Raw genomic sequence first — 24,688 nt, forward strand, 5'->3', positions numbered from 1 at the left:
TGATCCTGGAAGGAAGAGGCAGTGGATTTGGGGGGGATGGGCAAGGAAAGGAAGCTGAAGAAACCAATATGTGGTATCAGGCGAAGCATCATGTCTTCAGTGTCTTCAATGATGCTCTTCTGATGAGGAGGACCATGGATCTGAGCCTCCCTATGGCTGAAAGGAACGGTCAGAGGGAATATCAGGAGAGCAGTTACAGAGACTGAACAGGGTTCAGAGTACAAACAGGAGAAGGAGATGGAAGGGCCTGGCAGGGAGGCAGCCCCCATGGGAAACAGAGCAAAGACCAGACGAGGTAGCATCAGCTGTTGAGGGCACAAAGGAGGAAGAGGAAAATTAGTGTGAGACTGAGCTGTAACCTTAAGTGAAGAGTATAAGGCAGGAGTGCATGGAAGAGCCTCAGGTGTGCTTACCTCTGTACCCTAAGCTTGAAGGCCAGGGAATCTGCATGCTAGTCTCCAGGTGCTGAACAGCAGTTTTCTTCTGATAATCTTCTGTTTCAGGACACTTAAGGCATGAATCTTGCTGCAGACCAGACACTCATGCTTGCTGGCAGCTGAGCCCTCACCCTCCGGCTTGGGAGGGGTCTTCATTCCGATGGAGGCATCCAAACCCAGCTCTGACATAAAACCACAGACAACAGGATCCATTGTTACTCATGACCTTCCTATGACTTATTCCCCCACCCAAGAGGGACAGCAAGTAAGGAAAGTGTCCAGGAACAAGAAAGGCCACCTGAATGGCCATGGTCAGGTGAAGCCAATGGAGACATTTTTATATGTGCTTTTTGTTGATCTTCCTTACACTACCCAGTAAGATTGCCATGGGACAAACATGTTCCCAAATGCCAAAAAAAATGTCAAGAAAAATAAAATTGATAACAACGGAAAGGTCCTAGGTAGAAAAGGCAAAGGCAAGGAAATCATTCCAGATACAGGTTGTACAATTGGGAGGGAAGAGATTGTGGAGATCAAGCAAAGTCCATGTTGAAGGGAAACCTCATGATAGAAAAAGGTGCGGGAAGCCTGAAACTGGAAAATTTAAAAATATGCATCAATATATATTTCACATATATATGCATATATACTATGTGTAATATTTATACATAGTCAATCTAAATAAGGCATGGAAGATACGATAAAATGCAACAACACTCACAAGTGTGTGTGTATAAAGGAACAAACACATGAGCGTGTTGAGATATCGACTGGATCGTTCTAATGGACTCCTGATGAGCTGAGTTTGAAAAAGCAAGGAGGAAAATAAGAAGAATGAGAGAGCGAAGCTCTGGTGGGAAACATGAACTGTTACATATTGGGGGTGGGATCCCAGGGTGGAGGAGTATGAATCAAAAGTCTATTAAGATTATCCTTTGCTGCAAAGTCTGATGCAAAGCCTGGATTTATGCTGAGTCCTCTGTGCAAACTGAGTAGGAGACAGAGTGACTGAGCCAGCGGGGTTAGGTCTTGGCTGGGAATGTGGGAAGCCAAGGACGAGAAAAGGAGAGACTAGAGGGAAGAGGAGACAACTAAATACCACAAGACCTACTGGCACGTGGCAGGGCTGTGCATCCCTGCACCCCCTGAGCACCTTCTATGAGACTCTCCCTGGTGCCACAGGGGCGCTCCTTCTTATCTCACCCCCACCGAGGATGTGGGGCTCTGCTCATTTCTCAGATGAGGCCATCACCTGAGGGGAGAGCCCCAGGCAGCCCCAGGCTCCGGTGCAGATGTGGAGAGAGGTGGAGGGTAAGGATACATTCGTCCCGGGTGAAACGGATGTGAGGGTTTCAAAGCTCTTTTAAGACAATCTGAGCAGTGGTGGATCCTGGGGAGAAGAAAACTGAGGACATGGCCACGGAGCTGAGTGAAGAGGGTGAATTACAGGGAGTGTCGTCAAAGAGACTGATCGGTGCACTTTATGGATGAGGGTGGCCCTTTATTTTAAAAAGAGAAGAAAACGAGAAAAATAACCTGGATATGAAAAGCAAACAGGAGTGTGAGTTGTGGAGCCCTGTTTACATTGCTACAGAATGTTACTAATACACTGTTACTGAGAGCATCTAACAGGGAAAATTGTCTTGAGGGTGGATGTTGAGAGAAGAGGAAAATATTGGCCAACAAGCCTTTCTGAGAAAGCAAGGGTAAATGGGGTCCAGAGAAAATGGAGATCATAAAAACTATGCTACCGCAGAGCATACAACACACGTGCATTCATTTTGTAAATGTTAAGCACCGGAAAGACCTAATGGTTAGGGATTATATATTCATAGTGGTTCTGAAACCTTTTTTACTGAATCAGGCACTCAGGACGTTACGTTGCTTAATATTCTCAACAACCCTGAAATGAAGATAGAATTTTTCAAGAGTTCAGATGAGGACGTGAGGTGTTAATATCTAAGAAGATAAATAACTTGGCTCAGTTAAACAGGAATTTGAAAACCCAAGGCCTGAGGCAGAGCTGATCCTAAACCCCAGGCTCTTGCTCTCTGGCTCTGTTAGAGCATCACAGATTTCACCTGGACCTATCGTAGGCACAGGAGGGACCCCATTGCCTCCTCCACCCACAGCCCTGTGATGACTAGAGCTTCTAATCCTCTTTTTTTCACTTACCTGGGAAGAGTGGCCCTTGGTTTCCAGAATCAGTATTAGTGTTAAAGCCCCAGACGATGGAGGAAAGACTGACTGTGGCTCTGCTGTCACCACAACCGAAATGCTGGTCCGGCTGTAGTTGCACATCATTGGTCTCGTGGGTGCTTTTCTGCAGCTGTGCTTGTGAAGTTTGCACCTCTGACCCTTGGAAATTCACAGACCCTTGGAGACAATCTTCCCATGTGTCACCTGAAAGGAAAAGAGGGTGCGGTAGGACCAATCCAAGTTTTCCTTTGTTAATCCCTCCTAGAACTGATGTGCCTTCCTATCAGTGAGACCATCCAATGACCCAGACAATAAAGGCAGAAATCGTGTCCATGAAGGAGAGGTCATGTTTCTGGCTGTACCTGTGGATGCTGAGATGGCAGTGCTAGGCTCCAAGGTCCGTGAAAAGAGGAATCACCCACTTGAGTTTAGAGGGTTTTGGATGGCACATGAGATTGCATCTACTATTCAGTTACTAGCCTTAGTCCTGTAGCCAAGTGAAGAGGTTCTAGACAGGCCTCAAGGCCTGGGACAGAAAGAGTTGTTGATATCTACCCACAAGAATAATAGAACAAGGGAAGGAATATGGCCTAATGGCTTCAGGTACCACTAGAAAAGTGAGTTGGGTAACTAGAGTACATGGACCAGTTAAATGATTCCTTCACAGTTCTGGAGGCTTTTGAACTTGCTTGAAATTTTTGACTACAGTTCCACTCACCCATACATGTATATATTCGGTTGCCACATGGGGCAGAGTGGGGGTGGATGGTATCAGCAGATAGAAGCAGTTGTAGCAGAGGCCCGAATCCCTTATTGGAAGCTGAGGTACAGAAGGACTACAGAATCAGAGTGTTTGCTTCTTTAGGGACAATGTAACACAATGCACAATCCTTATATTACACTCCCCTGCAGTGGGGTCTGGGCAGTGCCTGTAACCAAATGTGTTGCTATTTCTCCTGTGAAATGAATACATATTCTCAGAACATGGGCTAAGCAAAGATATCAAGTACCCTCACCTAGTCCAGGTCAGGCTCAGGTGGGGTTGTGCCCCACAGGACCTGCTCCACATTGCTGTGAGGCTCCCGTCTGGCCTCTCTCCTATACATCTGCATCCTCAACAAGGTTTGTTTAACTGTTTCTTTAAAGTGTCTCTCATGTATCTGTTACCACTGAGTCTTCCAGAGAGCATCTATGTCTGACTCTCATCAGTGATTCAGCCAATCTCCTTCTAACTGCTTCTCTGATTCTGTCCTCTCCACACCGTCAAAGGTCACCTGTCTTATTACCCCCAAATGCTGTTTCACCGCATGCTCCTCGGCTTGTGGAAATCCATCCTCCCTTCTCTAGTACACGAGCTCTACACTCCTCACCTGCCTTTGTAGTCCTCCTGTCATCTGGCTCCTCTCTCTTCTGCAACATCCCTTCCCACAACTGCCTTCTACAAATCCTCCCGGACTCAGGCTGGCCCCTCGTTGACCCCGGCCCTGCACCAGGAGCCTCTTTGAGCCTCCAGGGCTTTTTCCACAAGCACTTCACTCAGCCTGCTGTGCCCTTCATATTTCCAACAGGCAGAGTTTTTTAATCATTAATCATCAATTTTAGGACACTTAATCAGATTTTATGGTAATTCACATTTCAGATGGGTAAAACCTCTTAAATCAACAAATCCTGTGGGTGAAGGATGTAACAAAACCAGGTATCCCCATTCTCCAATCTGATTTTCAATCAAGATCTAGGATTGTTTTTAATGATCACTCCTTAATTTCATCATATATATTTAACCCTCTTCTCCAGACTAATGGGCTTTACTAAATGAATGCTTTGAATATTCTTTGCATTTGCATGGGAAAAGGACAAAACATTTTATCAAACATCGACACTATTGCCCAATATTATTAGTTTGGCATGTTGGGAAGAGCCCCTAAGAAAAGCTCATGTTGTAATTTAAAAATATAGTGTTTGCACTGTTTCCACAGGGTTTCTCCTCATACAGAGAGAGGGTGGGGCAGACGCGACCACCTGTGCCCACACTGCTGCATCACAGCTGTCCACACTCTTATATCCACACTGTTCTCAGGGTATCATCAGAACCCAGACACAGGATGGATCCGTGGATTATTTAGATGTTCCACTCATTCCTCTCAGCCCATCTGTGTGGGTGACTTGGCCTCTCCGGGGCCGTTCTGAATGAGGGCCTGGCAGGGCTGGGCCACATCACACACATCTCACTTGTGAGACCTGTGTCTGAGCATCACTCATTCCCGTCATGGACACTCAGCCCGGCTGCTGGTGTTTCTGAGACAGAGCTCTGCAGCTTTCTGAGGGCACCAGCACAGCCAAATTCAAGGCCTCCCTGCACCCGGAGTGAGAGCAGATAACCATGGCGGCAGGAGGTGGAGAGAGGCGTGGACCCTCACCCTGGCTGATTTTCCCTGGAGAGCCTTAGGCAGCTGCGGCTCCGCCTGGAGGGGCTGGATGAGCCGCTGGCTCTGCTCACAGGACAAAGTGCACTGATGGATGAGGTGCTGGGATCTGAGCGAGGGACCACAGCGGTTCTCTGCATGTCTGGCAACTTTGTGTGTAAGATTGATAGTTTCAAATCATTTGGTTCAGGGCAAAACGGAAAAGGTGAGTGACATCCTCTCTTAGGCACTGACGGGTACAACTGCTGAGAGGAGTGAACAGACCTGAGCCGTGGAGTCAGGCCAAGGAGAGGCCAATGTCCCACCTCCCAGTGGCTGGGAGTCTTGGGCAAGTGTAGTGACCCTGCTGAGCCTCAGTGCCCTTGGCTCCACCGTGAGCTACCACACCTACCTGAGAGGGTCCAGGGAGGACTGAATGGGTTATGGCGCACATGGAGCTCACTTAGTAAGGGGCATGGTATACAACAGGTGCACAAGAACTGTGTGTTCCACTTCTGATTTGTGAGTTACTATGAGCCTTTGCTTCTTTGCTCCTCAGGGAGGAATGGGAAACAGGAATGAAATGGTTTCCAATGTGAAAAGGCACAAACTGACCAAGAATGACTGAGGGGCAATTTTTCACACCCAATTTCACTATTAAATAATGAGATCGAATCAGGAGCATCATGGAGTTTCTCGCACTTTCTACAAGATGATTTTATGAGTAAAGCTCCTAACAATCCAAATGTGTCTCCTACAATAAAAGTTCAAAAAATAACCTGAGAAGGAAAGAAAACTGGCCTTACATTTACAAACCCTATGAACTGCTGCCCAAGGGGATCTCGGTCAACAATTAGGCCAGTATCCCCATCAGGTGTGCAGGTTGTGGACGGTTTCTGTGAGAGGATACCACTGAGCGTACACACACGATTGCAGCTGTAACCCATCATGGGAGACTCATGATTGCTGCACAAAGGAGGAAAAGCAGGGCTGTTTCTGGAGGATGGAACACCAGAGGCCGATCGTTGGCTTCGTGGAAACCGCAGGGCACGGGCCCATTTTTATATTCAGGATCTGCTATCTAAATGCTTCACAGGGAGGTGGGCAGCCCAGAGGGAAAAGCCTGGAGCTGGGGAACCATAACAGGGAGCAGACTGCAAACAGGAATGCAAAGCCAGAGAGTTTGTAAGAACCTATTCAAGAAATAAAATTAGCAACATAATGTAAAGAATATAAGGATTCTTATCTTGGAAAAAGAGGTCTGTTACACAAATTCCTGCAGGTGAGATGGTGGCAGCCGAGATGTCGCCCTTATCCCTCCCCTTCCCCACTCTGGCCTGACCATACCAAATGCCTGCACTGGTGAGGGGGTCCAGGTGACAGAGGGTAGCCTGGGGCAAGAAGAAAGGAAAGTTATCTGACCCGCTTGATGCCTTTTAAAAATTAAATCCCAGAATCTAGTTCAAACCAACACAGGTCTGAGGGCCTGTTTACAGGGATGCCGCTCATAGCCTGTCCAGGTTGTTGGATACAAGCAATAGAAAGGCTACCTGGGGGCCCACTGGGAGTCGTATGCCCTTTACAAAGGAGTACTCACCATGTGCATCTGGAGCCGAGAAGACTTCCCGGTTATCCGATTGGAGTGAGGCACTTCTCTGAGGCCTACAGGAGTCTGACAGATGATGGTCAATAGAACCCACCAAATAACATTCGTCCAGTGAGTCCTGCTGGACTTCATTCTCTTCTCCCACCGGCAGCTCCATCCTGAGGCAGGTGGGATCAGAAGGACTGGTGATTACACAAGAGGGATTAGTGAACACAGAGTCCTAGCCAGTTTGGATGGGAGTTAAGGAACTAGTCTCAAAAAGCAAATGGGAAGTCCCCATAAAGGGAGACACAACAACCCTCCCCTATCTGGGGCTGGAGGGTGCTTGCAAAGGGAAAAGGGGGGGGGGCAGGGGAGAGTGAGGAGGAGGTACTTCCAGAACGGATCAGAAAGGAGCTCAGGAGGAGGGAGGCTGAACCACCCCCGTACACAACAGTCATCTCACACACACTCTCAGAAACCATAAAGGCAGCTTCAGCTCTTTTGCACAAGTCTTGTTGAAATTTACATGCAGCAGCCAAGTGAACACAGGCTCTGGCAGCATAATGGACTTCTAGAAATCCTGTATCTTCAGGGCCAATTTCTCTAATACTGGGATGTGACCTGAACGTTTTTTTCTCACTGCTTTCCTTGCCATGAAACACCCGCTAGTGTGGTAAGGCCAAGCAGGCAGAGGCAGAGACGCATCTCATGCTGCTTTTAAGAAAAAGGGAGAACAGGAGCGTGCAAGAGACCCTGTGACTGATTAGGACCCCTGCAGCAACTGACTGCAGGTTACTGTAACTGAGAGGGATTCACAAAGGGGCCCATCCAAGCACCACAGCAAAAGCAGACGACATCGTGAAAGGGACCCTTTGTGGTTGTCTGAGTGGAAGACACAGGCATATTCAGCACTTTCTGATTCCCCTGCAACTGAGAGGACCAGATGTCACCACTGAATTCAGACCCACACTTCTTTGAAGTTACCTAGAACAGATGAGGTCTTGGTCTTCCTCTTCCTCAAGAACAGTATGATTTTCTATGGATAAATTCGGAAACATTAAGCCGATCGTCCTGTGTACGTTAATAATCCAGTATCCAATACTACCATGGGGACCAAACGATCACCAGTGGGACCATAGGGTATTTTAAGAAGAAGATTCCAGGAGGCCTCAGGTTGGGTCTTGGGTACCTGCCTTGATTTGCTTTCCTGAGCCATCAGGCAAGCTCTCCCTGACCTGGCAGATCCCCACCACAGCATCCTCTTCCAATTCTGAGTAAAAACTTAAAAACATCTCAGACAGATGCTGGGCAACAGCTCACCTGCCTTCTAACAGAATCATATTCAGGCTTTTCTCATCATATGCTGGCTGGTTTAGCTGAATGATGATTGGAATCTACAAAACCTTGAATCCAAATGAATCTTTGCAGCTACTTTGAATCTTTGGCCATTCACCGGGTGGGGAAATGCCAGGACTCTGCCTTGGTTCACGGAAACATACAAGCAAGGTGAGGGTAGGGGTCTTTGTATCCTCATATCCAGATGACGGTTTTGCTAAGAGGACCAACTTAGAGGAGACAGACACTGGGGATGACAGCAGTGACACCAGGGAAACAACAAATCTAAAGATGGAGTTAAGGCTGTCAACATCGCTGGAAAGGCACAGACATCCAGGGATGTTTGGGGGTATGGAAATGGGAGCATTTGGGGTAAGAAGAGACATTTCATGGGTATCAGGAAAGAAGACAGTCATCTCTGCGCACTTGCACATTTGCAACTGAGTGAGTTTGTCACACCTACCTCGGGTCCAGTGATCTAACTCAGGGCCTGACCCACAGGCTCGGCCAGGATGAAGAAGAGACACTGCTCCCTGACCCACCTGATGTCTGTGCTTAAAACTATCATAAAGCCTGATTCAGATCACTCTGTCTACGGAGCTTGTACACAGTGGGGAAAAATCTCAGCACCGCCTGAGGCGTGGGGTACAAGGAATTCAGAGTGTACCTGGGAGTCCAGTTGGAGTTTTATCACATCGGCAAGAGAATACTCACTGCTTACATCTGGAGCATAGGGGACATCCACTTCCTCACATGAGAAGATGGCGGTGCTCCTATAAGGCCAGAAGGAGTCTGACCGACCAGGAAGCACTGAGTAAGTCAAGTGGTATTCATCCAGTGAGTCCCGTGGGACACCATTCTCTCCCATCTGTGGCAGCTCCCCGCTGAGCCTGGTGGGGGAGGAAGGACTGACAATTAACCCAAGAGGGATCAGCTATCCTAGAGTCCTATTTGGTTCTGATGGCATGTTTACGGGAGTGGTGAAGCAAGCCAAGGACCTGATCCACTAAAGATGGAGCAACTCCCTTTTGGGTGTGGGACAGAGTGTGTTTCTACAGGGGCAGGAGCTAGAAAGGACAGCAGATGCTCAGTGCTCTGGCCAAATAACAAGCTGGTGAAGAAAGAAACTGAGTTATCTCCAGATGGTATAGCCATGACTCACAACATATAGGGTCACGTAACAGTGCCTTTCACCTTCTCGTTTACATTGCAGTGAGTGTCACATGCAGGGGCCACGAGCATACAGCTTTTGGGGCATTCTGCTATCCCAGACATCTCATGCCACCAAGGCCTCTCTAAATATTGTAGCATTATATAATAATATTATTATCTATTCACTTTTCTTACTGTGACATACATGTCAACGTGCTAATACCAAACAGGCAGAAAAGAGCTATGCACTCATTCTCTAAACCATCCTGGAGATAACAAGTCTATGCAAGAAAATCACTCTCATTTGGTTCACCTGGGTCAACCGACTTGGGTTATGAACTTGAGATGTTACAAAGAAATGGAAAACAGTGTAAGTACCACAATGAAAGCAGAAGACATTATGATAAAGGATAATTCATGGTTGGCAACATTGATGATACAGAATATTCAGCACTTTCTGCTTTCCCCTGGATCAGAGGTCTGCAGATGTCATCATTGTATGAACAGCCCACAAATATTCATAACTACCTGGGGGCAATAGCCTCTGGTCCTTCCAGGTCATCCTGATCACTTTGGTTTTCTGCAAATAAATTAACAGGACAATTACATGGGGCAAAACCCATTCACAAAAGCCCAATTCGATGCCAACCTTCACACTGTCCTAACAGGCTTTGAGGGAAATATCCTAAGAGACCCCAGATAGAGCCTCATAAGAAGGCGCTGGGTTTCCTTCTTGAGCCATTGGACAAATCTGCTTGATATGACAGGTCATCAGCACAGTATCCTATGTCCTGAGTCTGTGCAAACAGCTAAACAAATCCTTTCCTTACAGATCCTGCGGAACTACCGAGCTACCTAGAGCACTGCTGTAACATTCAGGCTTTTTCTATCTGAAATGCTGTTTGTTAATAGGTTAGAAGAATTATACTTTGAGATTAGGTGGGAGTGGAATCCATACACCATCAAGTCAAAAGAATCTTCAGAGCTACAAAGAAACAGTGGCCATTCGTCAGGTTGGGAAGTTCCAGGGCCCTGCCTTGCTTCAGAGAAACATACCAAAGATGACAGTGGGGCTTATGTTCTGGTTTCAGAAAACTCTGGACAAGATAATACAAATGAAAGGAGCTGGAATATGGGTTGACAGAAGTGAAACCAAGGAGTGGCAACTCCATAGATATAAACAAGACTGCCAACAGCCTCGGACAGGTAAGGGAACTCAGGGACATTGCTCAGGAATGAAAATTAGAGCATTTCATGTGATATAAAAGATTCATTCAAAATTAGGAGGCCTGAAAGGTACTTCCTGTGCCACAATTGTAGTGGTACATGTGAGTCTGGCAGGACCACCTTGAGTCCAGTGATTTGCCACAGGGTCGTACATGACTAGCAACTGAGAAAACTTCACTAACCTGTGGAATGTCTTGTTTTAAATGCCATTGTAGTGCCTGGTTTGAACTTCAATATGTTCGTATACTGTCTATCTAAGGAGATTCATTCTCTCAAGTAGACTAACAAAGAGGATGCAGATTACCTGGAAGACCAGTTGGAATTTTATCCTCTTTAGCATGGGAGCAACCACAGGCTCCTTCCAGAGCAGACCCCACTTTCCCTTCATCAAATGCAGATTTTCCATCACTGTAAGGCTGGTAGCAGTTAGCACCTTCCTGGACACTTGAAGGAGCCAAAACACATTCATCTTGGGATTCCTGGAGCACTTCCTTCTTTTCAACCTCCTGCAGCTCCACTCTGTGTCAGGTGGGAGAGGGGTGACAGAAGATTAAATGAAGAGGATCAGACACCAAGCCATCCTGGCCGGTTTTGATGGGAGGCAAAGGGAGTGGTCACAGAAAGCAAAGGTGAAGTGGTCTTAAAGACAGAAATGACTATCCTTCTGTGTGTGCAGTGGAGTGTGGCTTCCATGGGGTGGGAGAGGGAGAGACCAGCAGATGCTAAGTGCACTGGCCACACAACCGGCTGTTGAAGGAGGAGAATGAATGCTCCCTGCACGCTCTAGTCATGACCCCCAGCACACATGGAGAACTAAGACAGTGGTTCCAACTCTTTTGCATGCTTTGTATTGATCTGTACTTGCAGTGTCAAAGTGATACAGCTTTTGAGGAATTACAGACTCTAGATATTCTCCCTTCAGTAACTATTTTCTCAATATTTTGTTATAACATGAATTTTTTCTAGCTTCTTCACTTGCAGTCAAGTATTTACCAACATGCTGACGCCAAACAGGCACAAAGTAGGTGACTCTCGCCCTACTGTTAACCACACGGGGAAGAACACTTGATTACAGGAGCTCCCAAATTTGCCTGTTCCACCTGGGTCAACTCACTGTACCTCACTATACCTGAAGGATTAAGAAATTGAAACACACACAACTTCTGAAGTGAAAATAGACAACATTCTTAAAAGGGATATTTCGCTGTTGACTGAGTGGATGAAAGAGTTATATTTAGTAATTTCTCCCCCCTGGATCTGAGGTCTCCTGATGTCACTCTTGACATTCACAGCCCACAAATCTTCAGAATTACCTGGGGGACACTGGCTCTTGTCCATCCACTTGCACATGATCATGCTGATTGTCTAGTAAGAAATTCAGACACAGTGGGTCACAAGAAACAAATTACACCGCACACGTACCAACTCAGTGAACACATTTACCACAAGGACATTCATACTCTCAGTGCAAGAACATAATACGATATTCCAGGACACTTAACTCCTAGAATCAGGGGGGACCACTTCCAGACCCATCAGGGAAATTCTCAGGAGCGCTCTCCCAATATCCTTTGTTCTGAGTCTGTGGAAATAGTTAATTTTCCCCAGTGATCCTAGAAAGTGAGCTGAATTATTTTCTAGAATTGTTTCTACAATATTGGTTAGGCCCATCAGATTTTGTTGCTGTTGATACTTTAGAGAAATTTATCCTTAACACTAGAGTGATGGATGAATTTTACAGACCCTCAAACTAAAAAGAATCTTTGGTGCTACAAAGAAACCATGGCCATTCAAGGCTGGAGGGACTGCCAGAGGCCAGCCTTGCTTCATGGAAACATCCAGGCAAGACAATGGTACAGTTGTTTCTGTCCTGGTTTTCAGATGACTGCTTAGCTAAGAGAAGCCAACATAGAGAAGATGGAGACTGGGGCTGAGAGCAGTGATACCAAAAAGAGAAATCACCTCTCCTAAGGTATAAGCCAGTCTGCCATTGTGTTTGGATCAGAAGAGAAAGGCCAGGGACATTTACAAAAACAAAGTTAGATCATTGCAGGTGACAAGGCATATCTGATCTAAAGCAACTCTGACAGACACCTCCTGTGGATGTCCACCCGAGGTGGGTGAGAGTTGTCACACTGATTTGGGTCCAAATGCCTGACACTGGGGCCAGGGTGACAGAGGCATGACCAGGGCCTAGAAAGGGGTGAAGGCTCCCTGGTCCACCTGATGTCTGTGTGTCTTAATAGATCCTTTTCCCTGGTTTAAATCAAGATGTGTCTATAGGGCCTGTCTTCAGAGACAAGCTTCCTCAGTCTACACAGGTTGTGGGGAGCAAAGAACATGGAGGCTACCTGGCAGATCGGTTGGCATTCCATCCTCTGCAGCATGGGAGCAACCACAGGCTCCGTCCAGAGCAGGGCCCACCTCCCAGGCATCACATGCGAATTTGCCATCCCTGCAAGGCTGGCTGCAGTCAGAACTTCCTGGGAGACGCGAAGGAGTCAAAACACACTCATCCTGGGATTCCTGACGCACTGCCTCCTTTGCAACCTCCTGCAGCTCCAAGCTGTATCAAGTGGGAGAGGGATGACAGAGAAGTAAACAAAAAGGATCCGACCCCTTGCCGTCCTGGTTGGTTTTGATGGGAGGCCTAGGGAGTGGTCACAGAAAGCAAAAGGGCAGTCCCCTTAGAGAGGGAAGGAACTATCCTGCTTATGTGAAGTGGAGTGTGGCTGCCATGGGGTGGGAGACGGAGACCAGCAGGTGCTCCGTGCACTGGCCACGTACCCTCTGATGAGGAATGAGACTCAACCCTCCCAGGATGGTACCTTCAGGAACATGAAGCACAAATCAGCTTCCACGCCAGGTGCTACCCCCTGGTCCTACGCCATGTTCAATGTAAAATCAAGTAGTCAAGTGAATACTGCTATTAAGGCAGTATACACTCTCAGAGATGTTAGGCCTTCTTTTTAGGAATAGAAAGGCCTCCAAGGCCTCTTTCTCTTACTCTTGTGAAATAGCAACCAATGTTTTGTCTAGATAGTTTTCCTGATCTTTAGTTTCTCTAGTTACTTCTCTGCTAATTCCTTTGCTAGGTACCTTCCTCCCAAGGACCTAAAACAACTGTGTAGGAATAGATATTCCTCTCCCCTTGGAGCTCCTTTAGGAGAGAACAGCTATCCTCTGTGTGTGCAGGAAATCCTAGGGATGGTGCGTTCAGCTTGGGTCACACGTACAAGTAGCACAGAGATCACAGACAACCAAGTTACCAGGCCATCTCCAGGTGGGTGGAGTGAAGTAACTCAGTACAGCCTGCAGGTTTGCTTATGCTTGCATCTGGCATCTGTGACTCTCTTGACCTCACTTACTCTTTCTGTGACCCTGTCCATATGTTACCTACACATTACCTGCTCCTGACGGTTCATTGGTACCTGGGCGTGAGTGTTTCTTCTGCTGGTTCATCTTCCTCATCTTCATCAGTTTCTACAAGCAAATTCAGAAATATCCAGTCAGCTTCTTGCCACTTCACCCACGACAAACACAGCAACCCATATGGTCGTAGAGTCATGACTGTCTGTGTGTGAACTGGTACTGTGCGGAAGTTCTAGTGCCTTGTCTTTACACACCCCGCCCCCAGCATGGATTTCTGACCCATCAGGACGTCTGACTCTAGACCAGAGGATCACCATTGTGGCACCTTCTGCCTGCAACTGGGCAGACATTTAAAAGGTCTTTTCTTCCTTATATCACTGCACACTTGTCCACCTTCCATCTCGACCTCTACATCTGCATCATCCATCCTGCCACAAATTCTGCCAAAGACACAGGCTCTCTAAACCTTCTCAGCTCTCCCAAGATCCCTTCCTTCCTCTGAGGAGAGCAACCATGTCCCGCATCCCTCCACCTGGGAACATCCTGGGCTCTTCAAGGTGGCTTCTGTGTGTTATCAAGGAAAAGTCTCTCTATGGAAAGGGGTCCAGTCTAAACAACATTCCCAGCACCAAGGCTGACTATATCAAGTACCTGATCGGACACCACACAGTGAAGGGCTTCTTTTTCTGCTGTGCATTCATACATATTTCCTCATTTTATCACTAGAGCTACCATCAACAGATTATTTGATCTATTTTACAGAGGAGGAAACAGACGCTAAGAGAGGAAAAGTCAATCACTCGCTCGCTGTTACTGAAGGCAGCACTCAGGCTCAACCTGGAAACTTGCATGCTTAGTCCAGGGCTCTTTCCACTCTCACAAGCTGCCTCCTGTCACATCGTCCTCTCTGTGCTTTAACACTGGGCGGATGCTGCCTCCTGCCCCAAAGGCCATGGTCCATCAGGAAGGAATCAGTTGCAATACTATGCCCTCTACCCTGTGCATTTCTCCCCGTCCTCCCACTCAGCCAGTCCTGCTCCTATCAGAGCCCCAAATGGGCCATGAAACAGGAAAGCTGAGAAAAAAGAAAACCACATCCTAGTCGAGGTGCACAGTCTCTTGTGAGTGGCTCAGTGCTATCAGGTTCTGTGGGCCCCTTACCTGGGCTGAGCTTGCGGGCAAGGCGCTCTGCAAGCCTATGTCCCTCAGTCAGCTGCTCTCGGAAGCCCGGCCCCTGGTGGTTGTCAAGGTCATTGTGGGTGACGAGGTCCTTGAGGTGCTGCTTGAGTAGAACAGAGTCATCTTTCCCTTCCCGTAATGTCTGCCGTAACTGGGTCAGCTCTCGCGCCTGACTTTGAATTAGGATATCACACGTCCTAAGGTGGGACAGAAGATAATTTTAAAATGCAAAGAGTTGCATGATGACTGCGAGGGATCCCTGTGAGAACATCCTCAAGGAGCCATCGAAGCAGCATTGTGGCCCATATCTGGTGGCCAGCCTGTGCCAAAGAGAAAGAGGGACAACAGAGGACTCCCCTGAGACAGGGCGTGCTCCTATAAGATTGCCCATTCATCTTGTTCTGTAAACAAAACCTAGGGTCTTTCTAAACCTACATGAAGATGTCTCTTCATTTCCTCACTCAGCCATGCCCATTTCCATATAAAAATAGACAGAGGGCATGGTACAGTGGATGACACACAGCCACATATAGCGTGGACAGGTACAGCAGGTGTGAGTTGGAAAGAACAAGAGAATAACAGGGTCAAAAAAGGATGACAAGCTGTAGTCAGTCAGGAGGACATTGTGATTTAAAGGTCAATGAGGTACTGATTGAACAACACTGTGAAAGTACCAAATGCCACTGAGTTGACTTGTTCACTTGAATTTGGTGAATTTCATGCATGATATGTGATTTCAAATTAATAGTGTTTTTCAAAGCAGAGTAACTGAAGCCCTGAATAAAATCAGAGTCCATAATTCACCAGTTGGTGTCCTCCACCTGGTTGATAAATATTGTGCCCATGTGCCTGCCACGCACATCTCTGACCTCCTTACCTCAGCCTCTCATCGAGCGTTGGCTTCTCTGCCAGCTTCTCTGCCAGCCTCAGCGCCTCAAACGACAGCTTCTCCCCCAGCACGGATTCAATGATGTCCTTACAGGCTTCACACTCTGAGGAAAGAGAGACGCTGCCTCAGGGGAAAGCTGGACCTGCTGCTGTGGTCACGGCCTTCAAGGCAGGAGGCAGGGTCCACCCCAGGGGCAGATGTAACTCCAATACCAGGCTCTATGCAGCGATCTCCACATCTGATCCCTCAGCCTCCCAACTGCGTGGCCTTCGGTTACTTCTTGCTTGAGAACTGAGGAAAGAGAAGCTCCAAGGCCCAGAAAGTAACTAGACAAGATGAACTGGCATTTGGCAAAGTCAGAATTCACATCCCCTGAGACTGACTCTGAATCCTGGGCCACTTTACCAAGACCTGCAGCCTCTTGGGTGACACGCGGAACAGGGCCATGAGGTGGCGATTGCTGTGTGGTCGGGAAGACCCCTGATGGGGTCCATACAACTATAGGCCTGATGGTTCCCTTCTGCTGGGATTTACTAATGAACAAATGTCTCAAAGGTTTTCACCTTTGAGTAAAAACTCTCCTGGATACACTTGTGTGAAATAGAATATGCGAAAGTATAAGGACCTAGAAAAAAATGTGCCCAAACACTACGAAAGCTTTTGTGATTAGAAATAGTATAGTGTGAATGTACTGTGCTTACACTGTGACAGGCACTATTTTCACAGCTTTGACAGAATTTCTTCATTATTCATTACAACTGAAACAAGTAGCCCACAGTTTCAGTGAGGAGCAACCTCACCCTTAAGCTCCTTTAAAGCAGGTACTATCCTCTGCTTTCCCCAGTGTGTAACCACCACGTGACCCCAGTGTAACAAGCACAGGGCTTTGCCAGTGGGACCTCAGGGGAGCTGGGACTGATGCAGTTCATTAGTGCCAGACGTTCAGCCAACAGTGATGCAGGATCAGATACAGCACAGAAAAGATTCCAGTTGACACACTTTAGCTTGTTGCTGAGAGAAACAGGCAGTTCTGTGACTGCATCAGGAATCAATGTCTAGAATTGTAACTTGATTCTCACCCTACAACGCACCGCAAACTTGGAAAAGGGACTACACTCTTTGTACCTCAGTTTTCCCATCCTCAGGCAACTGAGGGTAAAACAGCCACTTCTACCTTTCCTGGATTGTGGTCAGAATGAAATTCAAAATGACAAAGGAAATAGGAGATAAAGTCTAGAGAGTTTAGTTTCTTGGAGGGAAGACGGTGATCATTCATCACTTTGGTGACCGTGACCCCTAGGACTTACTGTATTTCTGCAGCTGGTTGGCCAGGGAGTAGGCAGTTGCTTGGGATACAAGGAATTTCTCCGTGAGGTCTCGGAAGTCCTGCTTGTTCTTTGCCAGCTGCAACTGAAGCTCCCGGTTGATTTCCGTCAGTGTAAGTTCTGCCCTCGGATCAGATAAAGGGCCAAGAGATACTGCCATGGTGATGTGTGGTAGAAGGGGTAGAGCCAGGGGCTGGGGAAAAGAAAGCCAAACATATGTTGGATTAAAATCAGGTGAAATCACATAGGTTTACTCAGGACTGAGGGACGACAAAAACTGGCGTTCTTAACTTACTGTTGGGAACAACGGAGGGTTCACAACTGCAAAAATAAGGTTCAAGATGCCAGAGCTCAGAGCCAGAGGTACTGCCTGTAGCTCAGACTCAGACAGGAGTGACGGAAGGGGACCCAGTGTGCCAGGTAACCATCTGGAGTTGCAATAACAGAACTGGTAGGTGGGGGCGGGTCACGGAATCTTGGGGGCCCCTGCCTTCCAGTTGCCTTGGCCATGCTGATACACAAGGCGGCCTGGGGTCCTGTGAAGGTCACCCCGGATAGCACCCAACCCCTCAGCAGCCACTCTTCAGTTGTCCACACATGTCCTGATACCACTTACCCGTCTCCTTCCAAAACATATCTAAGCTGAGTTCTCCCTGTTCATTCTTCTGTGCATAAAAAAAATTCATGAGAGAAATAGTTTGCCAACAAGTCTTAATTTCCATAGGGCTGTCATGAAGCCATCCCACCTTCTCTTTACATGGGTCTTAAGGTTTTTCCACAAGTGAGAGATGTCAAACTTTGAGACTGTCATGAAGTTGTTCACTGGGTCTTCTCCAGGTTTGTCTATATCCTGAAATCTGTAGGACAAAAAGCAGAGTATAATGCTATGTGAATGCATACTTAATTTTTTAAACTGTTTTCTGTCCCAATGTAATATTCTTTTGCTGCATCACAGTGTTGTATCAGATTCTTATCTTCCCTGGGCAGCATGATGGCTTTAGAATAAACTTAAGTTTGACATCCCTACCTTCTAAGCTCCTCCTCTGTATGTGGGTTGCTCTACGTGTGGTTTTTTTTAAATGTCACTAAACAGGACAGTTCATACTTTCGCTTATGGATTTCCTTGTAGTCCCAGAAGAGCTCTTTCCAAGCTGTCAAAGTGATTAAAAGAGTTTACATGTATATCCTTGGCTACCTGGCATGACCATCTGTTTAGGAAAGACTTGGGAGCCTGAGGCTATTGATCTGTGTTGATTAAATTCACCCACATCATGAACAGACCAGGGATCCAGGGCGGAGTTTATGGGACACTGCTTGATAGATCTCTTTGAGTTGTCCTCCTGCCATTGACCTGTGGTTGTACTCCCAAAACAGCATATGGTTAAGTTCAAGATCTTGGGTCAGGGATGGCTGATGATCCACAGGGAACATATGGATGTGTTCAGTGACATAAAAGCTGAGGTTGAGGAGAGAGGGACAGGCAGGCCCGAAGGGAGTTATGTTCTGAACCAACTCCACACTTCTTCAGCATCTGCTCCTAGCCGGGTCTTGTGAGCCTGTGACTTGGGAGACCCCTTTGCAACATCCGTCTCTTCAGTTTAGCTGCTGGTCTAACCTGGATTGAGGGTGAAATGGATGTGAGCATGGGTCATATGTGTCAAGGTAAAGGATGGAGGACTGGATCAACCAGTTATGAAAGTTCCTCGTCCCCGCACCCCAAGCCATACTCCAACTATCCTTCCTTTTTTTGTTTTTAATTCTCACCTTTTTACAAAACATATTTATTTATATCTTTTTGGCTGTGTTGGGTCTTCATTTGCTGTGCACGGGCTTTCTCTAGTTGAGGTGAGTGGGGGCTACTTTTGGTTGAAGTGCACAGACTTCTCATTGTGGTGGCTTCTCTTGTTGCGGAGCATGGGCTCTAGGCACATGGGCTTCAGCAGTTGTGGCATCTGGGCTCAGTAGTTGTGGCAAATGGGCTTAGTTGCTCTGAGGCATGTGGGATCTTCCTGGACCAGAGATCAAACCCATGTCCACTGCACTGGTAGGCAGATTCTTAACCACTGCACCACCAGGGAAGTCCCCTACCCTTCTTAATGAGACTGGTTTGTGAGATTAAGCAAATGCATTAAGGAAATCTATTTTCTGGTATCTGTGGGCCTGACATTCTGTGGGGGAAAGAAAAATGTATCACATTCCTTCATTCAAATAATCATGAAATGGAAGGCTCACAAAAGGTACCTGATGTACTTGAAGTCAAACACGGATTAGCTTTTACAGGGCTAATAAAAGTTATCACAACAGTTCTAGTTCATTGACTGATATTGGGGTCAGGCAATTTGTATAATCCTGTGATTATGATATTTTATTTTCCTTATAATCATCTAAGGTAATATGATTGTGCTAAGTAAATAATAAGAAACGTACAGAAGAGGACATTAAATAATCTATCTGGCCAAATTAAGAATTGAAGAAAATGCTTTTTATTTACCAAAGCAAGTAAGCTATTGCTTTGTGTTTTGTAAGTAAAGGAAACTTGCTTTCGTCTTTATCCTTCATTTGTGCCACTTAGTTCTCCTCTTTTCCTCTGTAACCTGGCTTTGTTCCCAGACCCCTACTTTTGTCTTACGAAACCATTTCTATACACAGTCCAATGCAGAAGTGATGGCTGGGCCCTTGCAAAGGCTCCCTGAAGTGGTTACAGGTGTCAGGACACCAAAGTCTGGAGGCAAAAGCAGCCCATCTTTTAGAATGGCTGCTTTCCCACCTCCTTGAAGTTGGCATGATGTCCCATGACAGAAAGGGATCATCTCCCTTTAACTTGGGAGCCTCAAATCTCAGGGACTGTAGTCTATTGGGCTGACCTGTGCTGAAACTGAATGCACCTGCTAACGTTCTGGTTTCTTGTTAGGTGGCTAGAATATTTATAAGGTTTTCTAACAAATATCTTTGGAAAAGGTTGCATTTATAGCAATACGATTTATTTGTGTAAAGTGGCAGCTTGAAGAAGACTGGTCCCATCAATAAGGAAAAAGAAAAGGTAAATTGAACTTTCACTGGAAACCAGCCTGAATTTGAAATTAGGGCTCTCACTTTTCTCAAGGTGGGTGGTCAGGTGCCTCAGCCATGTGTCCCCAAGGGCTTATGTCTCCGCTGTAAACTGGACAAGGGTAAAATGGGGTCAGATAGGCCAGGTCCCTTCAATTCTAGAGTCCTCCAATAGCTCTCGTCTGCTTTAGTCACTGGATTGGAAATATCTTTGTTCTTCTGCTCTGTCCTACTTCTGTGTTTTGGGTAAATTTTATGCAGCTCGGTCGGTTCTGCCCTCAAGTTGATCCCTGTAAGAATCACCTGGGAGAGTTAGTACCCATACAAGTTCACAGTCCTCATCTGTAGCAATCCTGATTCATTGGGCTGAGGTGGGACCTGGAATCTATTTGATAAAGTTACTCAGATGTGCAGTTAGATTTACCCACTGATTTCAGTGACCTTCCTCATGATTTGTGGGCATGATTATATCATATATGTGAGTAATTCTAGTCTTCACAATTGACTTGTGCAGAGATCATTACTCTCTGCTGCTTTGCAGATGGAGAAACGGAGGCAGAGAGAGGGTCTGTCACTGGCCAAGGCCCCCTTGCTGTACGTGCTGGAGCCAGAACCCAGGTAGAGTGCCCCTCCACCCCAAAATCCCATCCCACATTGTCCAGTTCAATCTTTTGTCAGATCTTTCCAAGTAGGTGCTTCCTTCACCTATACTGCATTTCTACCAAAAACTGTCTAAATTTACTTTTTGTTTTTTTTCTGATATCTTTCTTCTCAACAGGCTAACAGCATCACATTCTGGTCACTGGCTATTAATTTGAGACACATTGGTTAATGAAACTACAGGGCATGGAACCTGCAAAGGTGCATTGTTGATGATGATGATGATGGCGGCATAATTCATGCACCATAACATTCATGTTGTGTACAAGTCAGTGATTTTCAGTCTGTTTACAAGGTTTGAAACCACCACCACTATCTAATTCCAGAACAACTGCATTACGTCCCAAATAATCCTTGGTCCTATTAGCAGTCACTCCCTATTCCCTCCTTCTTCCAGCCCTTGGAAACCACTAATCTCCTTTCTCTCTGTTTGGATTTGCCTTTTCTGGGCATATCTTCAAAATGGAATCATCAGACATATGGCCTTTTGTATTTGGCGTCTTCATTACCATAACGTTTTCATGGTTCATCCATGTTTTTGCATGTCTCATTATTTTATTTTTTTTTACACCTAAATAATATTTCACTTTATGACTCTGCTACATTGTGTTTATTCATTCCTCAGTTGGTGGACATTTGGTGTTGTTTCTACTTTTGACGTCTATGAATAATGCTGCTTTGAGTATTCAGGTGCAAGTTTGTGACCTTATGTTTTCAATTCTCTTGGGTACAAACCTGGGAGTGGAACTGCTCCCAGTATGTCAGTGTCAACTCTATATTGAATTTGAGAAACTGATAACTGTTTCCAAGACAATTGCAACATTTTATATTCCCGCTAGCAGTGTAAGAGGATTCCAGTTTCTGCACACTTTTCACATCTTCCTGTGTATGTTTTTATCACAGTCATACTAGCGGGGGTGAAGTGGTACCTTATTGTGGGTTTCATTTCCATTTGCTTAATGACTAATGGTGTTGAGCATCCTTTTCACATGCTTACTGGCCATTTTTAAGTCTTCTAAGGAGAATGATTGTTCAAATCCCTTTTGCATTAATATATTCGGTTTTTTCTCCTTTTCCTCTTGAATTGTAAGAGTTCTTTACATCTTGTGGATACTAGACACTTTGTCAGATATAAGTTTTGCAACAATTTTCTCTGGTTGTGGGGATTGTCTTTGCACTTCCTTGTTAGTATCCACTGAAACACAAAAGATTTTAATTTTTTTTTTATAAATGTGTGCTGTTTTAATGTGTTTTGGTTTGTGGTATTCTGTTTTACAATAGATAAATAACACAAGAGGTATGGCCTCTAAAATCCCCAGACCCGCATCTCAAAATTTGGAACTTGAATGGATCTGAAGGCCACTTTGTCACCTTTCTTGTTCAAAAATCCTAACAGAGGGCTCTGAATGGCCCAGCTTGCATCAGGTTTCCACCCTACTAATTACCAGGGAGGTTGGAATCAGTAAAAAGATAGCAGTCCCATTCTGAATTAAACAGAATATTTTCCAGAATAAGAGCAAGAATGGGCAGGCAGAACAATAGGTGTTCATTGCAAAGGATGAATCATATAAACATGTTATTTTCTCATAATCCAGAGGTAGATATAAATGAGTTAATAGTCTATGAAAATGCAATAGTTTATGGGTTGCAGTTCAGGAAGTACCGGTCAGAAAAGGACCTTTCACACAGGCTTGAGAGTCAGGAAAGAATTTCCAGGCAAAGTGACAACAAGATAGACCCTGAAAACTGAATAAGAGTAATAAATAGGTAAATAAAGGGCAGGTAAGAATGTCTCAGACACAGGGAACATCATGTAGAAAAACCCAGGAGCCAGAGAAAGAATGAAGTGTTTGGTGACTTCAAATATTTTTAATCAGTCAGATCATAGCATGAAGCACGTGGGGAAAGGGCCAAGAGGGAGGCTGAAGAAACTTGTCAGGGCTGGAAAATAAAGACCTTGTATTGGTCAGCGTTCTTATTGACAAATCATACCACTCCCCTCGGTAGCTCACAGGGTTAAGACACCATGAAGCACAAAAGATTTTAATTTTGATGAAATCCTTTGATCTATTTATTCACTGTTGTTTTTGCTTAAGATGTCATCTAAGAAATCATTACCTCATCAAAGATCACAAAGATTATGCCTGGGTGTTTTCCAACGCGTTGCTTCAAATGAGAACTTCCTTGGGTTTTTAGGATGGGGGACATGTTTGAATTTTGTTTCCTATCAATGAATATATATACATTGTATATATACAATGACAGACCTGATTGATATCCACAGGCTTGTCACCCACTGCAGTGGAGCCTTCATGTGCTATAACAGCGATCTGGGAAACCGTATTAATATCCTGGCTGTGATTCAAGTGAGAGTTCTGGTGATGTGGTTCAGTTTAGCCTTGACCCCTCCTGGTTTCAAAAATTGTTCAGTATCTTTAGAGTGGAACAACTGATTGTTTTTCTGAGGAGCACTTGGGAGTCAAGGTTGTTCTAAAGCTATAGTGGACTTCCTCATTTCATTCCAGACAGGGAAGACTGCAGGGGTGAGCCCTGGTCAAGACTTTCATCTCTCTTTTAGAAGGAAACTAGCCATGCTCCAGGGTTGAAGGATGGCTGTTCAAAAGGCTCTTGTCCCTCTCCAATTCTTTCTACTATTAACAGGACTTCTTTCTAGAAATGGTGGGAAAATAGTTATTTTAGGACACATTATGTGTTCTCTGCCAATTGCATTCTATCAGTTTAAGGTGAATAAAGGAGAACAAAGTCAAGTATGTTCTTAGCACTTGTTATAGTTCAAGTGATCATATTTAATCCTCTGAACAATCTTATAAGTCAGGTGTTGTTCTTTTCCTCATGACACAAAAGCTCAGAATGGTTATAAAACTTCCTGACATCAAAATTTGGCAAGGAGAGATTTGATCATTAGAAACCATTTCAATTTGTCCTTCAAAGGCAACCCTGTACCTTTACATTAAACTGAATGGCAGTACTTTTACAAGACTACATCTGCATTTGTTGTTCTAGGGTGATTTTTCCCAAGGGGGCAGTGTGTCATTTTAATATCATTTGGACTTTTAAATTTTATTACTTTTCTCATTAAGTATACTTTTGAGTGTTTGTTTTGTTCCATTGCTTTGGGTTTCTTCTCAAGGGAGCCTGTTATTTATATGTTGAATATCTCATCTATTTTCTGTCGTTTATCACTTGTTTTACCCTTTGTCATCCCTCTTTTCAATGCCTTCAGTTCTACATTGAGGTGTAATTTGCCTAGAACAAAATGCACAAAACCTAGAAGTACAGATCAGTGAATTTAACATACGGATGCATTGTATCATCACCATCCAGATCAAGGTATAGAACATTCCCCACCGTTCCCCAAAGTTCTGTTGCGTTACTTGCCAGACAATCCCCTTCTGCCAAAGACAAACATGTTTTGATCTCCTCATCAGAGATAATTTTGTTTACTCTTGCACTTCATATGAATGGCATGATGCAGTATGTTCTCTTTTTCCTGGGTTCTTTCACACGATATCTGGTTTTGAGGTTCAATCTTAATTGGCCACGTCGATAATTTGGCTTTATTTTTATGCTAAGAAATATTCTGTTTTATGATTATAGCACAATTGGACTATCCATTTTTCAGGTAATAAACAGATTTGTTTTTGGCTACTCTGCACAAAGTAAGTATGAATAATGGTGCACAAATTATTTTGTCCACATATCCACGTGTTTCTCCTAGGTACATACACCTAAGAAGAGAATTGCTTGGTCAATGAATGGAAACTGACACAGAGGTTGCAAAATAGTTGTGTCATTTTACATTTCTCCCCCCAATATAGAGCTGTTCCAGTTTCTGTATGTTCCCACATACTTTA

This window comes from Hippopotamus amphibius, chromosome 1, assembly GCF_030028045.1.
Source record: "Hippopotamus amphibius kiboko isolate mHipAmp2 chromosome 1, mHipAmp2.hap2, whole genome shotgun sequence".
In the NCBI taxonomy this organism is placed as follows: domain Eukaryota; kingdom Metazoa; phylum Chordata; class Mammalia; order Artiodactyla; family Hippopotamidae; genus Hippopotamus; species Hippopotamus amphibius.